The sequence below is a fragment of the Vombatus ursinus genome, unplaced genomic scaffold (assembly GCF_900497805.2).
Source record: "Vombatus ursinus unplaced genomic scaffold, bare-nosed wombat genome assembly UNPS02014831.1, whole genome shotgun sequence".
Taxonomy (NCBI): Eukaryota; Metazoa; Chordata; class Mammalia; order Diprotodontia; family Vombatidae; genus Vombatus; species Vombatus ursinus.
Window position 1 is genome coordinate 1,515,183 of NW_020954609.1, and position 8,651 is coordinate 1,523,833.

The window sequence follows — 8,651 nt, forward strand, 5'->3', positions numbered from 1 at the left end:
CACACACACACACACACACACACACACACACACACACACACACACACTGCCATGAGGCTTCAGTCCACACAAAATTAGAGTAGAGTTTGGGTGATTGCACAGCAACATCAGGATGAATCAAAATTGTTTATTGTGTATCAATAGGATGTGGGACAAATGGAGAGCAACTCAGAGGGCACTGATTCCTGTCTCCTTCACTCACACTGAAGCATGCTGGCTGGGGGCAGTGGAAAACACTGAGCCTATGTCAGCTTGGACTCACAGAGGGTTTTCAGACAAAGGGCTTGTCATGGCATCTCCAGTGGGGTAACAAGATAAGACTTCAATGTCTCTGGAGGAGAGACTGTGGTTGATGACTTTGCAAAGCTCTGCCTCACTTAAATCCAATTCACTCAACAGTCAAGACATCACCTTCATGATGTCATTGGTCCTCTTCAAGAACTAAGGACAAGAGGTAGAGTCAAGATGGTGAAGTAAAGGCAGGGACTCACATGAGCTCTCTCCCAAACACCTCCAAATGCCCTAACCTTCCAAATGCCTTTTTAAAATGACTCTAAGGCAGCTAGGTGGCACAGTAGATAGAGCACCAGCCCTGAAGTCAGGACGACCTGAGTTCAAATCCAGACTCAGACCAAACACTTGACACTTACTAGTCGTGTAACCCTGGGCAAGTCACTTAACCCCAACTGTCTAAAAAAAAAAAAAGAATTCTAATAGTTATTAAAAAATAAACAAATAAAATTACTCTAAACAAATTCTAGAGCAGCAGAACCCACAAAAAGATAGAGTGAAACAAATTTCCAACCCAAGACAACTTGAAGGGTCAGCAGGAAAGGTCTGTTGCACCAGGGTGAGAGAGGAGTGCAGTCCAGCAGAGGTGGCACCAGTGCAGACCAGGCTCCAGCAAACTAGGAGCAGGCCTCAAGGTGACTGAAGCACTGGCAGCAGTGGTGGTTTCCAGACCTCTCAGCCCATAGACACCAAAGACAACTTAGAAGGTAAGCAGCAAAGGTCTATTGCACTTGGGTGAGAGAGGAGCACAGTCAAGTGCAGGCCGAGCCAGCACAGACCTGGCCACAGCTAACCAGGAGCAGGCATTGGGGGTGACTGAATCAGCAGTGACAACAGCTGCTTCTGGAGCTCTCAGTCCACAGACAATAAGGGAGTCAACTGATTAGAAGGACATTACAAGGGTCTCTTTGCTAGCACTGAGTCAGGACTCTGTTGCTTTGCCCATACTCCAATCGGGGTGGTAGTCCTGGGTGGCAGTGCCAAGGTGAGGAGGATCACTAGTATAGCACATATTGTGGCAGCAGTGAAGGGGGGATCCTCCTCACAGTTCCAGGGCAGAGACGGGTGCTTGTGGTCACTCACAGACCAGAGCACAGGCCAGCAGAGGAGTAAACACCTCTCCTTAGTTCATACCATCTTGGAAGAACTGAAAACTTATAGGTCCCTAGAATTATCTCTGAAAACAGCTGCACAAAACCCCTGAAGCTTGGGACAGTGTTGCCTCCACCCTGGAAGCAGAGCCTTACTTTAACAAAGAGTTAAAAGTCAAGTAATAGGCTAGGAAAATGAGCAAACAACAGAAAAAAACTTTGACCATAGAAAGTTACTATGGTGGCAAGGAAGACCAAAACACATACTCAAAAGAAGATAATGAAGTCAAAGCTCTTACATCCAAAACCTCCAAGAAAAATATAAATTGGTCTCAGGCCATGGAAGAGCTCAAAAAGGATTTTAAAAATCAAGTAAGAGAGGTAGAGGGACAGGGTGAAAGGAGAGAGAATAGAATAAATGGGGGGGAGGAATAAGATGGAGGAAAATACAGTTAGCAATAGTAACTGTGAAAAAATTTATTTTTAAAACATATAGAGAACTGAGTCAAATTTATAAAAATAAGAGCCATTCGCCAATTAATAAAAGATCAAAAGATATGTTCACTTTTCAGATGAAGTAATCAAAGCTATCTATAGCCATATGAAAAAATGCTCTAACTCACTATTGATTGGAGAAATGCAAATTAAAACAATTCTGAGGTACTGCCTCCTATCTATTAGATTGGCTAATAGGACAGAAAAGTCAAATGACAAATGTTGGATGAGATGTGGGGAAAATGAGACATTAATACACTGTTGGAGGAGTTGTGAACTGATTCAACCCTTCTGTAGGGCAGTTTGGAACTAAGCCCAAATGGCTAAAAAACCATGCATACCCTTTGACTTAGCAATAACACTACTAGGTCTGTATACCAAAAGAGATAAAAAACAAAAAGGAAAAAGACCAATATGTACAAAAATATTTATAGCAGCTCTTCTGGTGACAAAGAATTAGAAATCAAGGGGATACCCATCAGTTGGGGAATGGCTGAACAAGTTGTGGTATGTGATTATGATGGAATACTATTGTACTATAAGAAATGATGAGCAGGATGCTCTCAGAAAAACCTGAAAAGACTTACATGAGCTGATGTAAAGTGAAATGTACTGTGTACAAAGTAACAGCAACATTGTAAGATGGTCAGCTGTGAATGACTTAGTTATTCTCAGCAATACAGTGATCCAGGACATCTCTGAAGAATTTGTGATGAAAAACGTTATCCATTCCCAGAGAAGGAACTGATGGTGTCTGAATACAGATTAAAGCATACTTTTTTTTAAACTTTCTTTATTTTTCTTGAGTTTTTTTGTCTATATTTTCTTTCACAACATGACTGTTATGGATATGTTTTGCATGACTACACATGTATAACCTATATCAAATTGCTTGCCTTCTCAATGAGGAGAGGGTAGGGAGGGAGCAAGGGAGAGAATTTGGAACTCAAAATTTTAAAAACAAATGTTAAGAATTGTTTTTACATGTAACTGGGGAAAAAAATACAAAACAAGACAAACAAACAAAAAGAATGAAAACAAACAAACAAAAAGATGAACGACAACAATAACAATGTCAAGGAATATGGACCTGGAGCAATAAGGGGACTCTTTCCAAAGATTAACCAGAAAAGCCTTCTGGGGATGAGGAAGGTACATCAGCAAACTTGCAGGAGAGTTTCAGAAGCCAATCCTAACTAGAACTGGACGCAGTTTAAACATTAAGCTTACCATTGTTGTATAACAGGAGACAGACCTGGGAGAGTAGAACCATAGACTGCTCTGACTATTTAAGGATACAAATACAATAGATAAAACAATCCTTCCTTGCAAGGACCTCATATTCTAATAGGAAGGCATTAGCAGTTGAAGAATCAGAAGGGGGTTCAAAATGAAGGTGGTACTTGAGCTTCATCTTTTAGAGAGGGATTCTAAGAGGCAGAATTGTCGAGGAAGGGTATTCCAGCCATAGGGTATTGTCAATGCAAAGGCAATAAGAGAAGAGATGATGTGATATGTGTGAGTAACTGAAGGAAAGCCAATTTATCGGGATCCAAGAGTGGTAAGAATGGGAGCAATGGACAATAAGGCTGGAAAGATAGGTTGAAACCAAGTTGTAAAGGGCTTGAAGTAAACAGAGGAGTTGAGACAATCCTAGAGACAATAAATTCCACTGGAATTGATTGAGTAGGGGAGCAACATGATTAGATCTGCTCTTAAGGGCACTTCTTCTTCTTCTTCTTCTTCTTCTTCTTCTTCTTCTTCTTCTTCTTCTTCTTCTTTTTCAAAGAAGACCAATGACATCATGAGGGAAATGTCTTGATTTGCAAGTGAATTGGATTTAAGTGAGACAGAGCTGTGCAAAGTCATCAGCCTCACTCTCTCCTCTAGAGTCATCTGAGTCCAATGGAAAGACATAGATCAGGACAACTGAAGATGACCCCAGATGCAATGGGACACCTTGACCTTTTTAAACTAAGGTCATTCCCAGGTCTCAATTTGTCTGAGGCAACAGCCATTCAGTAATTAAAGGCTAGGTAAGAACTAAGGCAGAAGATGGCCTAGTTTGCCTTCATAAGAGAATCAATAAGGGAGGGGAAGACCTTCAGAGTTTCTGGCCAGAACAGAAATAATTGCTATTTACACTCACTCTGAGCCATCAAAACCAAAGCAATGAGCAAGTGAGGCTTGGGCTGAGACCTATTATTGGCCAATCAGTGAAAGCCAGAGAGATTTGGGTTTAAAGGCATAGTCAAGCAGCTCCATTTGAATCACAATAGGCTTTAACAAAGACTGTTTTTTTAGAACTATATTTCAAGAAATCATAAATGAAAACTACATGAGAGAAAACAGTTAATTGTCCCAATTTAAAAAATAATAGAATAAATAAATAAGGAGGAAAAAAATCTAGTCCCCAAACTACAAGATACCTTGCAAAGTATAAGCAATCAAAATGTATATTCCTTTGGACAGAGCATCCACATATAAGGGTATGACTTCCCACATGGACAGAGAGAGAAGAGGAGAAGGAGGAGGAGGAGGAGAAGGTAAGGACAATTGAGGAGTAGTTGGGAGGATGGACTAGATTGATGAGATTTAAGGCAGGGAGACCAGTTAGGAGGCTATTGCCACAATCTAGGTCAGGCCTACACAACCTGTGGTCTACCAAAGGATTTAGGGTAGCCCTCGAAAAATGTAGAGGCCTCTACATTTTTTGGGGGCCGCCTGAAATTCTTTGGTGTGCTGCAAGTGGCCTGAAGGTTGTGCAGGCCTGATGAAAGATGATGAGAGTTTGAGCTAAGGTGATAGCTGTATGAGTAGAGAGAAGAGAAAACATGCAAGAGATACTGTAACAGTAGGAATGGCAGGATTTGGCAACTGATTGGATATGTGAGGTGAGAGAGATCAAGAAATCCAGGATAATACTAAGATTACAAACCTGGCAGACTGGAAGAATGATGGTGCTTTCAATAGAAATAGGGAATTTCAGAAGAGGGGAAGATTTTGGGGAAAAGATAATGTGTTCTGTTTTGGATATGTTAATTTTAAGATGTCCCCACAACATCCAGTCTGGTATTCTCAGTGAGCTACTGATGATGTGAGACCAAAACTCATGGGAGAGATTGAAGCTGGATATATAGATTTAGGAGCCATCATCATAAAGATGAAAATTAAAACCATAGGAGCTGATGAGATCCTCAAGAGTCTAGAAGATTATTGGTGTTAAGACAAAATACGGGACCTAAGACAGAGCCTTGGGAACACTCACAGTTAAGATGTGTGATATGGATGATGAAGCATCAAAGAAAACTGAAAAGGAGTTAGGTAGGAAAACTAGGAAAGAGTGATGTAACAGAAGTCCAAAGAAGAGGAAGCATCCAGGAAGAAGGGGCAGTCAGCAATGTCAGATTTAGCAGATAAATTGAGGAGGATAATGGCTGAGAAAAAAATCATTAGATTTGGTGATTAAGAGATCATTGGTTACTTTGGAGAAAGAAGCTGATGAGGCTGGAAGCCAAGACTTTAAAGGGTAGAGAAAGGTAGTGAAAGGTAGATTCAGAAAGTACAGCTAGATCTTTCTGGAAATTTGACTGAGAAACTGAGAAGAGATAGAGGATGATAGCCTGAGAGGCTGGTAGGATTTAGGAAGGCTTTTTTTAATGATAGGGGAGACTTGAGGCTGTTTGAAAGCAGGAGTGAAGAAACCAGTAGATAAGAAGTGACTGAAGATTAGAGAGGGGATGATTGAGGATACAATCTGTCGGTGAAGATAGGAGGAGACGGAATAAAGGGCACATGTAAAATGTTGGCCTTGTCTAGGAGAAATGCGAATTCATTGTCAGAGACTGCAGGAAAAGAGGAGAAAGTGGAGGATGACATTAAGGGATTTTGAGATGAATGGGAAAAGCTCATGTTGAATGGCTTCACTTTTCTCAGGAAAGTAGCAGACAAGATCTTCAACTGAGAGGTGGGGGTGGAGTGACAGGTATGGAAAAAGAAAAGAAGGTCCGGAAAAACTTGTGGGGAGTGAGATAGTAAATCAACTAGAGAAGAATAATGCTACAGAGAGGGCCTAAATGAAGTTAGATAACATGGATTTATCATGTGTCCCAGTGGGGTGCTGGTAGAGGCTTAACAACCATTTCTCTGGGGAGAAATGTACTCATGAAGCACTTTTTTTAAAAAAAAATAACTTATTGATACATTCTATTTCTTACATAGTATCCCATGTATCCCTCCCTCTACCCTTCCCAGAGAGCCATCCCACATGACAAATACTATTTTTTGGAGAGGAAAAAAAAATCAGCACAACTGATCACTACATTGAAAAAGTCTGAAAACATGTACAGTATGTGACACCTGTGGTCCTCATACCTTCACCATGGGGTAGGTTGGGAGTATCTTTTCATATGTCTTCATTTGAGTCATTCTTGATCTTTTTAATTTTGTTACATTTGCTTTTGATTTTTTGGTGTGTCATTGTTCTTTCCATTGACATTGTTGGAATCATTGTGTAGATTGTTTTCCTGGCTCTGCTGACTTTATTCTGCATCAGTTCATGAAGATCTTTCCACACTTCTCTGAATTCATCACACACATCATTTCTAACAGCACAGGAATATTCTATTACATTCATTACTACATTTTTTAGCTATTCCCCAAGAGATGGGCATCTACTTTGTTTCCAATTCTTAGCTCTCACATAAAATGTGGTTATAAATATTTTTGAGTGTATAGAGTATATGGTTTCCTTGGAGTATAAGCTCAGTAATGGAGTCTCTGGTTCAAAGGGTATAAACAATTTATTTGCATAACTCTAAATTGCTTTTGAAAATGATTGCACCATTTCACAACTTGACCAACAATGTATTAGTGTGCCTATCCTTCCACAACTTCTCCACGTTGGCTAGTACCATTTTTTTTTTTAATCATTTTTGCCAATTTGCAGAGAGTGAGGTGAAACTTCAGGGTTGCTTTGATTTGCATTTCTCTTATTATTAGTAATCTGAAGCGTTCTTTCATGAAGTTGTGAATACTTTGCAATTCTTATTTTGAGAAGTTTGTTCATGTTCTTTGACCTATGGTTATTAATTAAATTCAATTTGTTAAATATTTATTAAGTGCCAGGCACTGTGCTAAGCACTAGGGATACAAAAAAAGACAAAAGACAGTCCCTGCCCTCAAGGAGCTTACAGTCTAATAAGGGAGACAACATGTAAACAAATCTATATATGTATATATATATATATATATATATATATATATACAGAGAGAGAGAGAGAGACAGAGAGAGTTATATATATGATAAATGGGAAATAATTAACAGAGGGAAAGCACTGGAATTAAGTGGTATTAGAGAAGGCTTCCTGTAGGAAGTAAGATTTTAGTTGGGACTTAAAGAAAGCCAGTGTGGTTAGTAGTTGGAGTAGAGGAGGGAGAAAATTCCAGGCATGGGAGATGGCCAGAGAAAATACCTGGGTCCAAGAGATGGAGTGCCTTGTTGGTAAAACAGGAAGGAGGCCAGTGTCATTAGATCCAAGGAATCTAATGTCAGGGAGTAAGGTGTGAGAACACTGGAAAGGTAAGAGGGAGCTAGGTTATAAAGGACTTTGTATGCTAAACAGAGCATTTTGTATTTGCTCCTGGAGGCAACAAGGAGCCACTAGAGTTTATTGAGTAGGGAGTGACATGATAGGGCCTGTGTTTTAGGAAAATCACTTTACTGGCTGGCTAGAGCATGGATTGGAATGGAGAGAAAATTGAGGCAGGCAGACACAACAGTAACTATTGCAATAGTCCAGGCATGAAGTAATAAGGGCTTGCATTGGGGTAGGGGTAGTGTCAGAGGAGAGAAGGGAGCATATTGGAGAAGTGTTGCAAAGGTGAAATCGACAGGCCTTGGCAGCAGCATGGATCTGGGATTGAGAGATAACGAGAAATCCAGGGTGATCCCTAGGTGGGAGGGTTTGAGGAAAAGATAATGAATTTTGTTTGGGACATATTGAGTTTAAGATGTCTACTGGACATCCAGTTTGAGATGTCTGAAAAGCAGTTGGAGATGGGAGATTGGAAGTCAGCAGAGAGATTGGGGCAAGATAGGTAGATCTGAGACTCATCAGCATAGGGACTTAATCCATGGTACTTAATGAGATCTCCAAGTGAAGTAATACATATGCGTGTATGTGTGTTGTTTATATGTTTTAGATATCAAAATCTGATCAGAGAAATATGATACAAAAATGTTTTCCCCATTTGACCACTTCTCTTCTTATCCTAGATGCATTAATGTTGTCTGTGCAGAAACTTTTCAGTTTCAAGTTTCCTCTTCTGCTGTAAACACAGCATTATGTACCTTCAGTTACTTTCATATTTTTCTAAAATGGTCTTGTTCCCACTGTCTCTCTTCTCTTCATCTCTGATCAACACTTCGTTTGATATTCCTTTTCCATTAAGGCTTTATTAGTTCCTTTTTCTCTCCTGCTTTTATCTGGGTATGTATTTCTTCCCCATCTTTTTTCTTCTCAATCATTAGATCTCCCTCCTCTTTTGCTCTTTAGCAAGTACTGTTCCTTAGATTTTATATTTCATTTTGTGTGTCCCTTTCCAAAAAAGAATTTCTCTAACTCTCTTCATTATCCATCATCCTCTCTTCCTGACTCTTCTTGACTCCTATAATCATCTATGTGTTCTCTCTCTCTCTTTCTCTCTCTGTCTTCCTCCCTGCTCCATCCCTCCCCCTCTCTCTCCCTCCTTCCCTCTCTCCCCTACGTCTCT